At 39.0% G+C, this 12577-nt stretch overlaps 1 protein-coding gene across 1 annotated transcript in view; it reads right to left on the bottom strand.

The window, feature by feature from the left end:
• Positions 1-12229, bottom strand: part of ABITRAM (actin binding transcription modulator) — a 62239-nt gene extending 50010 nt beyond the window's left edge. The window contains exon 1 of the mRNA XM_082259867.1: positions 12106-12229. The gene's annotated coding sequence lies outside the window, so the exon portion shown is untranslated. The remainder of the gene's footprint in view (positions 1-12105) is intronic.
• Between the last annotated feature and the right edge of the window lie 348 nt (positions 12230-12577).

Below are 12577 nucleotides of genomic sequence, written 5' to 3'. Positions count from 1 at the left end.
AGAGGCTAGCCATTGTGGAATGTGCTAGCCCTGACTGTCCCAGGGGTATGCTTATTGAAAAATGACATCTGTGCCCGGAACTCCGCTTTAAGGTTGTTTTTCATCTTTAAAATATCCAGCTTTAAATTAAACTAAAACCAACCTGCCATGGAGATCTTTGTTAATGCACTTCCTGTTATGGGGCAACAACTGCCTCCCTATTGCGATACTGTGTTGTCACCTACAACATGCATCCCAGATCGGAAAAACAAGACAAGCTAACGCAAAGACTGCACAGGCATGGTCTTTTGTCACTGTCAGAAATCTGGTGGCCCAGAGCAAGGTTATATACTACCACAAGAGGACACAGTTTTAAATTAGAGGGGCAAAGGTTTAAAAGTAATATGAGGAAGTATTACTTTACTGAGAGAGTAGTGGATGCATGGAATAACCTTCCTGCAGAAGTGGTAGCTGCAAATACAGTGAAGGAGTTTAAGCATGCATGGGATAGGCATAAGGCTATCCTTCATACAAGATAGGGCCAGGGACTATTCATAGGATTCAGATATATTGGGCAGACTAGATGGGCCAAATGGTTCTTATCTGCCGACACATTCTATGTTTCTATATGTTTCTATATAGCCATCACTAGAGTAAAGTAAGTCACACATGAAGCAATTTTCTTTCCTTTAATCACAGGTTGAAGGAAAGAAAATTGTTTGATTTCCACATCAACACTGACTGTTAGGGAAATCCCTCCTGCTGCACTATTGTATTCTGACAGTGATCAATAGATCGACTTCAGTATAACCAGCCTGCTCATAGGATGGATTGAAAATCAACAGGAACTGGCCGGATTTTGATTAGTCTATGGCCAGCCTAAGGCAATGTGTACAAAAAGTGGCTAAAAAAATAGCTGGAAAAGATCTGCAGCACCAAAAAATAAAAATAAATAAATAAATAAAAAGGGAGAAAACTGCATTTCATGAAAATAAAACATAACTGTTTATATTATATTACAAAGTCCTTTAACAATCTAAAAAGAAGACATCCAAGTTAGGTGTTAGATCTTCTTTAACCACAGCAGGGGGCATCTGGCTGACTGTACAGTCTAACAGGACAATGTAAAGTCCCTTACAATTCATTGCGAAAATATATACATATATTTAAAGTACCCTCAGTGTTTAAAATAAACATTCCCCAGTAAATGATTTGTTAAAATTCTTACACCAGCACTTGCAATTTACAACTATCAATGCTGCCGGCTCCTACTCTCTCGGGGCTGCTTTTCGGAATTTCTAGTCTTCACAGGAAAGAGTTATCAGTGCAGTATCCAACAAGTTTGTTATCTTGGAAAAGGAAGCAGGGGAATGCGTTGCCATCCTAGGCTACAGGGCTTTAGGTTTCTCTCGGTGTAAGTACTGTGGGGAGACACCGCTATAGTCGGAGCATACAAAGACAGCTCCATAGGACACTGCAAGCGAAAAGGAGCCTCCTGGGGCAGCCGTCACTGTATTGGAGAAAATACGGGTGATATAAATAGGCCCGATAGTGTTCTATAAATAGCATTCCTTAGAATGCCCACTAAACTCTCCTTCTGGGGTATCCTGCTGGTGCTCTTAGCTACTCTTCTCAGTGCGCCCCCCTCCCCAATAGGAGCCCGCTTCCTATGGTGGAACACTTAGGGGCTTGTTTCTGAGTGGGGCTGTGTGTGTCTACTGACACATACAGCGCAGTTCGGTGCCACCACCCAGTCCCTCCTTACAGCATTTGACAGCAGCAGGAGCAATTGGCACCAACATCCAGGTGGGTGGCAGAGGACTGAAGATGTCTACTATGACAGCTGGCATCAGCACAAAAGAAACTTCACAGTAAAAGTAAAATTCTTTGTGCCGACTGATAAAAAAAAAAAAAAAATACAATATTTAGATTTTAAAGTGGAATTCCAGCTTGATCCTAACTACTTTTAAAAGTGTCCCCTCCCCCCTCCTTAAACCTATGTTTATTATTCTGTATAAGAAAGATGTATGTTCCTACCTGTTTTCAGACGCCTCTGGTCACATGATCCCGCTCCCCTGTATCAGCCAGCACCAGCTACAGAGAAGATGAGGGAGTGTCAACAACAGATAGACCATTGAAGAGGTCTATGGATGACGTCTCCACTCCAGGGTTTACTCACCGTTGTTGATGCACACTCTTCTCTCCAGCTGCCACTGGTTAACACAGAGAACCCAATCACATCACTGGACTGGAGTGGCCTGAAAATAGGTAAGTACAGGTGCAACTCAACATTTTAGAATATCTCTAAAAAGTTAAATGTATTTCAGTTATTAAACTTAAAAAAGTGAAACTCGCATCATATAGATTCATTACACACACAGTGATATATTTCAAGCATTTCCTTATTTTATTTTTGATGATTATGGCTTACAGTGAAAACACAAAATTCAGTATCTCAGAAAATTAAATTACATAAGACCAATAAAATAAAAGGATTTTTTAATACAGCAATGTTGACTTACTGAAAAGTTTATCTATGTACAGTATAGTATGCACTCAATACTTGGTCGGGGCTCCTTTTGCATTCCTTACTGCATCAATGTGGCATGGAGTCAATCAGCCTGTGGCACTGCTGAGGTGTTATGGAAGCCCAGGTTGCTTTGATAGCGGCCTTCAGCTAATTTGCATTGCTGGGTCAGGTGTCTCATCTTTCTGTTGACAATACCCCACAGATTCTCTATGGGGTTTAGGTCAGGCAAATTTGCTGGCCAATCAAGCACAGTGATACCATGATCATTAAACCAGGTATTGTATTGTGGACAGGTGCCAAGTCCTGCTGAAAAATGAATTTAGCATTTCCATAAAGCTGGTCAGCAGGTGAACGCATGAAGAGCTCTAGAATTTCCTGGTAGAGACCTGTGGTGACTTCAATAAATAACTTAATAAAACACAGTGGACCAATACCAGCAGATGACATGGCTCCCTAAATCATCACTAACTGTATAAACTTTACACTGGAACTCATTCAACTTGGATTCTGTGCCTCTCCACTCTTTCTCCACACTCTGGGACCTTGATTTTCAAGTGAAAATGCATAATGTATTTTCATTAGAAGAGAGGACTCCGGACCACTGAGCAACAGTCTAGTCCTTTTTCTCCTTAGCCCAGGTAAGACGCTTCTGACAATGTCTCTGGTTCAGGAGTGGCTTGACCCAAGGAATGCGACAGTTGTACCCCATGTCCTGGATACATCTGTGTGTGGTGGCTCTTGAAGCACTGACACCAGCCGTAGTCCACTCCTTGTGAATCGCCCCTCCCCCTGAATTCTTGAAAAGCCTTTGCTTCACAATCCTCTCTGCGGTTGTCCCTGTTGCCTGTGCACCTTTTTTCTACCACACTTTTTCCTTCCACTCAACTTTCCATTGATATGCTTGGATACAGCACTCTGAACAGCCAGCTTCTTTATCAATGAGCGTTTGTGATTTACCCTGCTTGCGGAGGGTGTCAATGACTGTCTTCTGGGCAATTTTCAAGTCAGCAGTCTTCCCCATAATTGTGTAACCTACTGAACCAGACAGAGACCATTGAAAATGAGAATAGGATAGCTCTCGTGCTAAATCACACCCCTTTGACAAAGTCGGAATGGCGAAACATAGGGCGTGGCTACACGGCAGGCCGGAGAAGAATGGGTGAAGTGGTGGCAGTTCGTGAGTTAGTGAGGATGTGGGTGAACACCCCAAGCCCCATATTTTACATGCGCTGTTGATTTTGGTTTATGTGAGTGCAGCCAATATGTTTTAACAATAAAAATTGGAGTTTTAAAACTGTATTGCGCTAGTGGATTCCCCTTTGTCTTTCCCTATATGTACATGCAAGAGGAGATATCATTTAAGGAGGACCCCTACACTGAACAGTGTTTTGTCATTGCGCTTGTAGCCCTGACCATGCAAATGGGGCGAGTTACCAGCTGATGGGAGATGGATCACGCAGGTGGATTTAAGTGGTGTCCAACATTCAGCACGGAGCTCCTGTCTTCACACCTGTCACTACTTTAGCACATTTGATTAATGGACTTTATGTTATTTATTTTGTGCACAATTCCCCGTTATATGTGTTTATTTTTTATGATTATTTGTTGCAATATTCTATTTTTTAACTAAAAGCATAAATAGACAGCGCTAACAGGTGACAAAATGTAAATGAATTATAAATATATATAAATGTGCTACAATAATTAATTGGTGCCCTAAAACATTGATGCTCTAAAAAATTGGTACAACCAAAAAGTGTATATATAAACAATACATATATAATAAATACTAAAGTGCTAAGATTAAGTGTCCATAATATAACCATTAAAGTGCAAAGTGATTTGTTAAGGTGCAGTCCAAAAAATGCTTCTTCAACACAAAACTAAAGTGCCAAACAGGTGCTCGAATCCATAAAAGTGCCCAAGTGCTCTTCAGGAAAAAGGCCCCCAATGGGGATGCACTCACCAGATTTTGGGTAAAAATGAGCCTTGAACATGTATAATGTTCCTTGATCGGATCACAGGATCAATGCAGCTACCCTAGCATATGAGATATCCCTCAAACGGATGGATGGATGACAAGCACCTCATAGACTGGCTCCTTAATAATTCGTCTCCTCTCTCTCTCCCATGTGTGTTTCAAATATAAAGAGAGAAGCCGTACATAGTGAAGCCCGTAATATTTATTTAAAACAGAATGGTAAGAATAGTACTCACAATGTATCTTTAAAAAATCGGCAATGAACAGCATTAAACAGCCTAGCACAGTCAATCCTCCAATTTCCGTGTCGCTGCCGGCGTGCGTTCCACGGTGGTTAACAGGAAATGACGCTGCAAAAGCTCCGCTGCCCGGAAGTGCGTCGACGCGTTTCGCCCGCCTTAATGGGCGTTATCAAAGACATCACTTCCGGTAAGGCGGCTTGTGTTTTTATACTTAATTGACTCTACTCGCAGCCAATCGAAGGAGAAAAGGGGGGTGGCATATACTCTATCTATCAACTTCCTGTTGACAGTCTACTATTAAGCGTGTCCCCACGGTGCAAATAGCAACTCGATCCGCAATATTTATTTGGGTGAATAAAATAAATTGATGAATATATGCAAATCTATCGAATATTAAAATCACCACCTCATTTCCTGTTGCCGATAACTTATTATATTGTTAAAAAACTTTAAAATTTATTACACTTCATAAAATTCATAAATACAAATCATACATATCAGCGTTATTCAAACAATCTTATTTGTTAAATAAAACAATTCAAATGAGAAGGTCGATATTTGTAACAAGAATATATATTAATATCTATTATTTACAAAATCCCGAGAAAGAATAAAAAACGAAAAAAATATATAAAAAATATAAAAAATATATAAATTATATATTAAAAAAATGTAAAAAAATTATAGACCTCCAAAAATTTATTCGTAAGATCAACATTAAAAAGCATTATGCAAAGAATCCTCCTAAGGGAGACACAAGATCGGAAGAATATGCGCACACGCAATTAAGAAATAATTCTGTTTTTAACCCCAAGCCCAAAAATAATCAGTTTTTAGATGTTTTTAAAGTTTTAGTAGAAAACGACTTGGATAAATTAAAAGCCCGCCCCTCCAGAAGAAAGAGAGATGTAGAGAAAGGCCTGAAATTACTTGAGAACAAGAAAAATATAGTAATCAGGCCTGCTGACAAAGGAGGAGGTTTGGTGGTTTTAAATAAACAAGATTATCTAGACGAACTAGATAGGTTGGTTAATGATACAGAAACATATGAAGAGTTAAGAAGGAATCCTAGTAACCTCTACAAAGCCAAATTAACAAAACTGATCAAGAAAGCCACTAAAGATGAGATTTTAAACAAGAGAGAAAGTAGATATTTAATACCAGATGCACCGAGGGTTCCGGTTATTTACCAGCTCCCAAAAATTCACAAAAACAACAAAAAACCCCCTGGGAGACCTATAGTAAGCGGAGTTGACTCCTTGTTCTCCCGGGTAGGTGAATATCTGGATTGTTTTTTCCAACCGTTGGCCCAGCAAGGGAAGGCCTACTTGAGGGACAGCAAACACCTAATGGGGATCCTTAATGGGTTGGAAATTGAAGAAGATGATTTGCTTGTGAGTGTAGACGTGAACTCACTGTACACGAATATACAGCAAACACATGCATTGGAGGCTGCTAAATGGGTCCTTGATACAACCCAGATAAAGAAAAAACAGAAAGAATTCTTGCTTCAGGCCCTTGATTTAGCCATGAGCCACAACTTCTTCTGGCACAATAAGAAATTCTACAGGCAAAAAAGGGGTGTGGCTATGGGGGCAAAGTATGCGCCATCCATAGCCAACATCTTTATGAGGAAGTGGGAAGAAGAGACCATCCTTAAAAGTCAATCAGCTCATCTGAAACTCTACTACAGATATATAGACGATATAATTATGGTGTGGAATGGGAACCATGACTCTCTCAGGGCTTTCTTGGAGTCCATGGGAAGAAATAAATATGGCATTTCCTTCTCTGAAAATATAGGAAACCAATCCATCCACTTTTTAGATCTGGAGATTTTTAAATTTGAAGGAAAACTTTTTACACGGACCTATTTCAAAGATGTTGATAGAAATGGTTATATTCCAACGGGGAGTTGCCATCACCCCAAGTGGCTTAGCTCTGTGCCTAAGAGCCAACTGCTCAGAGTAAGACGGAACTGTGACCGGGAAGAAGACTACGATCAGCAAGCCAATTTGTTAATAAAAAGATTTGAAGAAAAAGGTTACAACTCCAAGGAACTTATCAACACCAAAGAAAGCATCAGGAGGATTGATAGGAAAGAGCTGTTGAAGGATAAAACAAAAGATTCAAATCATTCTAACAACTATGGTTTGGCTTTTATGACAGGTTTCACTAGGCAATATAAACAAGTAGAACACATTATAAAAAAACATTGGCCATTGCTTTTAAAGGACGACATTTTAAAAACGATTTTACCTTCAAGGCCTAAATTCGTCTATACTAAACCAAGCACTTTAAGATTGAAACTGGCGCATAATGTGGTAAACCCTCCAGTTAAAACATGTACATTTTTAGATCAAGTCGGTTATTTTAGCTGTGGAAGATGTGCAATATGTAAAACTTCGAGGCATAGGAAACGCAAAACCTCTGAATTTAGGTCCCTTGTCGATGGGAAACAGTATACCATAGACAAGTTTATCACGTGTTCATCTACCCATGTAACGTATCTGTTGACGTGCCCATGTGGGCTACAGTACGTGGGTAGAACAACGAGAGAACTCAGAGTAAGATTACGGGAGCATGTGACTAACATCAAAAAGGGATTTCGTCACCACAGCGTATCCAATCATTTCAGATTGGTCCACAATAGTGATCCCAGAGGGCTAGCATTTTGTGGTATAGATAGGGTTGAACCACATTGGAGGGGGGGTAATCTAAAGAGAGCAATCTCAAAAAATGAAACTCAATGGATTCATCGCCTCGGGACCTTACAGCCCCGGGGTCTCAATATAGAATTGGATCTGAACTGTTTTCTGTCTAATTGGTAAAAAAACTTTTCCTCCCCTTCCCCCTTCTCTGTTTTTTTCTTCTAAGGCTGAGGCATAATTTTGATTATTTTGAATCCCATATTGTTGAAGTAAAAATTTTTTATTTTTATTTTTATTTTTATTTTTATTATTTATATTTATTTTTATTTTTATTTTTATTTTTATTTTTATTTTCATTTTTATTTTTATCTTTATTTTTATCTTTATTTTTATTTATTTTTATTTTTATTTTTATTTATTTTTATTTTTATTTTATTTTATTTTATTTTATTTTTTATTATTTTTTCTTATTATCATATTTATATTTATTTCTATTTTTATTTTTATTTTTATTTTTATTTTTATTTTTATTTTCATTTATATTTATTATTTTTTATTAAATTTTTATTTATTATTATTTTCATTTCTATAATTTTTTTACATTTTTTTAATATATAATTTATATATTTTTTATATTTTTTATATATTTTTTTCGTTTTTTATTCTTTCTCGGGATTTTGTAAATAATAGATATTAATATATATTCTTGTTACAAATATCGACCTTCTCATTTGAATTGTTTTATTTAACAAATAAGATTGTTTGAATAACGCTGATATGTATGATTTGTATTTATGAATTTTATGAAGTGTAATAAATTTTAAAGTTTTTTAACAATATAATAAGTTATCGGCAACAGGAAATGAGGTGGTGATTTTAATATTCGATAGATTTGCATATATTCATCAATTTATTTTATTCACCCAAATAAATATTGCGGATCGAGTTGCTATTTGCACCGTGGGGACACGCTTATTAGTAGACTGTCAACAGGAAGTTGATAGATAGAGTATATGCCACCCCCCTTTTCTCCTTCGATTGGCTGCGAGTAGAGTCAATTAAGTATAAAAACACAAGCCGCCTTACCGGAAGTGATGTCTTTGATAACGCCCATTAAGGCGGGCGAAACGCGTCGACGCACTTCCGGGCAGCGGAGCTTTTGCAGCGTCATTTCCTGTTAACCACCGTGGAACGCACGCCGGCAGCGACACGGAAATTGGAGGATTGACTGTGCTAGGCTGTTTAATGCTGTTCATTGCCGATTTTTTAAAGATACATTGTGAGTACTATTCTTACCATTCTGTTTTAAATAAATATTACGGGCTTCACTATGTACGGCTTCTCTCTTTATATTTGAAACACACATGGGAGAGAGAGAGGAGACGAATTATTAAGGAGCCAGTCTATGAGGTGCTTGTCATCCATCCATCCGTTTGAGGGATATCTCATATGCTAGGGTAGCTGCATTGATCCTGTGATCCGATCAAGGAACATTATACATGTTCAAGGCTCATTTTTACCCAAAATCTGGTGAGTGCATCCCCATTGGGGGCCTTTTTCCTGAAGAGCACTTGGGCACTTTTATGGATTCGAGCACCTGTTTGGCACTTTAGTTTTGTGTTGAAGAAGCATTTTTTGGACTGCACCTTAACAAATCACTTTGCACTTTAATGGTTATATTATGGACACTTAATCTTAGCACTTTAGTATTTATTATATATGTATTGTTTATATATACACTTTTTGGTTGTACCAATTTTTTAGAGCATCAATGTTTTAGGGCACCAATTAATTATTGTAGCACATTTATATATATTTATAATTCATTTACATTTTGTCACCTGTTAGCGCTGTCTATTTATGCTTTTAGTTTTTTCTGGTATTTCACCTAGTGAGCAGCAGCTTCAGGTTTTATACATTGTTTATATTTTATTTTTTCACCAAAATATACATCACAGCGCGGAAAATAAGTTATTGTTTTACAATATTCTATTTTTTGCACATATTTATTTGAACACCTATTTCTTTGAAGTGTTTTTGCGCAGCTTGTGGGAATTTATTTTTCACACTTTTTTATATTTTTTTAGGCCCCTTTCACACGAATGGTTCAGTTCATCAATTCAGTCACGTCAAAATGTATCAGTTTTTCATCCGCTTTTGTACATCCACTACCAATGCAAAAAAACGGATGAAAAACGGATGAAAAACGGATGAAAAACGGATGAAAAACGGATGAAAAACGGATGAAAAACGGATGAAAAACGGATGAAAAACGGATGAAAAACGGACCGTTTGTCCGTTTACATCCGTTTTTCATACGATCCGTTTTTTTGATGGATGAAAAATAGGGCATTCATCCGTTCCAAAAAACGGACATTGACGGAAGCGGATGAAAACGGATGTTAACGGATGATCATCCATTGGCATCTGTTTTTACATAGAGATGCATTGATGTCTGTTTTTCATCCGTCAACGGATGGATGAAAAACTGAAAAACGGACCGTATGTGTGAAAGGGGCCTTATATGGACCTTTGAAAGGCTAAGGAAATCTTAACAGGTGTTTTGAGTTACATAGTAGAGCTGCACGATTCTGGATAAAATGAGAATCATGATTTTTTTTTTTTTTTTTTGCTTAGAACAAAGATCACAATTCTCACCATAACATCTTTCACACTATATTAAAAAATTGGGCTTACTTTATGGTTTCGTTTTTCTAAATTCAGTAAAGTGTATTTTTCCCAAAAATTTGTGTTTAAAAAAAAAAAAAAAAACTGCTGCACAAATACGGTGTGACAAAAAATATTGCAACGATCCCCATTTTATTCCCTAGGGTCTCCACTAAACAAAAAAAAAATTATATTATAATATGTATATATATATATATATATATATATATATATATATATATATATATATGGTTTGGAGTTCTAAGTAATTTTCTAGCAAAAAATGTGGATTTTAACTTGTAAGCAACAAGTGTCAGAAAAAAGGTTTATTCTTTAAGGTAGCCAAGCTGCCCTCACTTAGTGCCATCACAGAGATCGCATGTAATTCAGAGCGCACTGCTCCTAAAATTACATGCGATCTCTGTGCGGTGCAAATTCAGCCATACAGTTTGTATGGCTGAATTCGCACCTAAATCGCACTAACTAAAGACGCACAGGACCCTTTTTTTGGTCCGCAGCAGAATCGGATTGCATGGTGGTTCACACTAGTGCGATCCGATTCTATGCAAACTTTCAGATCGCACTGCAATATGCAATCTGATCTGGGGTGACGTTAACTTTTAATTGACAACCCCAGCGTATCACATATGGCAGTGTGAACTGCCAGGGGTGCGGATGCAATGCGGGAACACGCTGTATATTCGCAGCGTTCCCGCATCGCACAAATGTGAACGGCACTTACAGACGGAAGTTCATTCTTTTGAACGAAAAGATATATTGTAAAGCATTGTGTTTACAGTTATCGCTCAGCCTTGGCAATGTTGATAAACATTTGCCTTTTTCGTTTTGACAGCTCTGAATGAGCAGAGCACGGTGCAACGTTAAAAAACCATACCTCGTGAAAATTCCCTACCATCGTCACTTCCTGTCACATACGTCATGGAACAGCTGAGCAGCTTACCACTGCGCATGCTCACAGGTCCAGATACGTGATGGAACAGCTTACCACTGCGCATGCTCACAGCTCCGGATACGTGATGGAACAGCTTACCACTGCGCATGCTCACAGCTCCGGATACGTGATGGAACAGCTTACCACTGCGCATGCACACAGCTCCGGATACATGATGGAACAGCTTACCACTGCGCATGCTCACAGCTCCGGATACGTGATGGAACAGCTTACCACTGCGCATGCTCACAGCTCCGGATACGTGATAGAACAGCTTACCACTGCGCATGCTCACAGGTCCAGATACGTGATGGAACAGCTTAACACTGCGCATGCACACAGCTCCGGATACATGATGGAACAGCTTACCACTGCGCATGCACACAGCTCCGGATACGTGATGGAACAGCTTACCACTGCGCATGCACACAGCTCCGGATACGTGATGGAACAGCTTACCACTGCGCATGCTCACAGCTCCGGATACGTGATGGAACAGCTTACCACTGCGCATGCTCACAGCTCCGGATACGTGATGGAACAGCTGAGGAGCTTAGCAGTGCGCATGCTCAGAGCTCACATCTCTGCTGCAACATGAAATCATGTCCGCTCCTAACCCTGTCACTTCCCTGATCTACGTATATATTTTTCTACAATGTATGGGACAGCCTTAGAAAATTTGCTGACGAGGCACAATTTTGTTAATAAATGCTCCCTAGAACAACTTCACATCTAGTACTTTATACTTCCACCTAGAACTGTGAATGACCAATGGAATAGTAGCCAATTATCACTGCTAAGTTCTGATCCTGGCATTGTCCTGGTTTCTGGAACTGTCCACCAGTCCATTAAGTGCTCTGAAGTTTTGGATTAGCAGCAACAATGCCTCCCTCCCAAATGCCTTCTTTTAAAACGTCCAATTATTCAATACCAATGAAACTGCACAATACATTTCCTACCCATCACATGTCATTCATAACTTTTTACTACAACTCCCAGCATGCCTTGCCGGAAGCTGGATTGCACTGTATAGTGTGCAATATACTTCAATGTTAGAGAACCGCACACTCTCCGTACGTAAGCTTGCCTGTACTGGGAGTCACAGTGCACTCTTCCGTCCACACCACACGCAAAGCTCCTTTCTTTGCACGTTTCAGTCCTTTGCCAGAGCAGCACTGTCCATTTCCGGTATGGTGTTCAAAGCATCCTGCCAGCGTGCCTAGGTGCGCGTCACCGCCGCTCTACGTGGCGTATTGCGCATGTGCAGAGCGCGCTCCCGAACAGCAAGCTGAAAGGCTGGTAACCTGACGTGAACCAGCCGCAGCCAAGCTCCAGCTGACGTCCTCTCCTGCCCATCACAGAACAGTAACGTATCTGCTGTGGATGGAAAGCATGTTTCTATTTGTAGCGAACTTTCCATTTCAGTAATGTTTATGTATAAAAAAAAAAAAAAAAAAGAACACTGCCTGTTCATTCTGTTTAACAGCAAGAATTTAAGGTTAGTAATGCAGAACTATATAACAGCCTATTTTATTATTATTTTTTTTTTGAAAACTCAAAAGAACTGGTCAACCT

The sequence above is a fragment of the Pelophylax lessonae genome, assembly GCF_965119305.1.
Source record: "Pelophylax lessonae genome assembly, chromosome: 5".
Lineage (NCBI taxonomy): Eukaryota > Metazoa > Chordata > Amphibia > Anura > Ranidae > Pelophylax > Pelophylax lessonae.
Note: the sequence above shows the minus strand (reverse complement) of the source record. Positions and strands in the feature narration are given on the sequence as shown.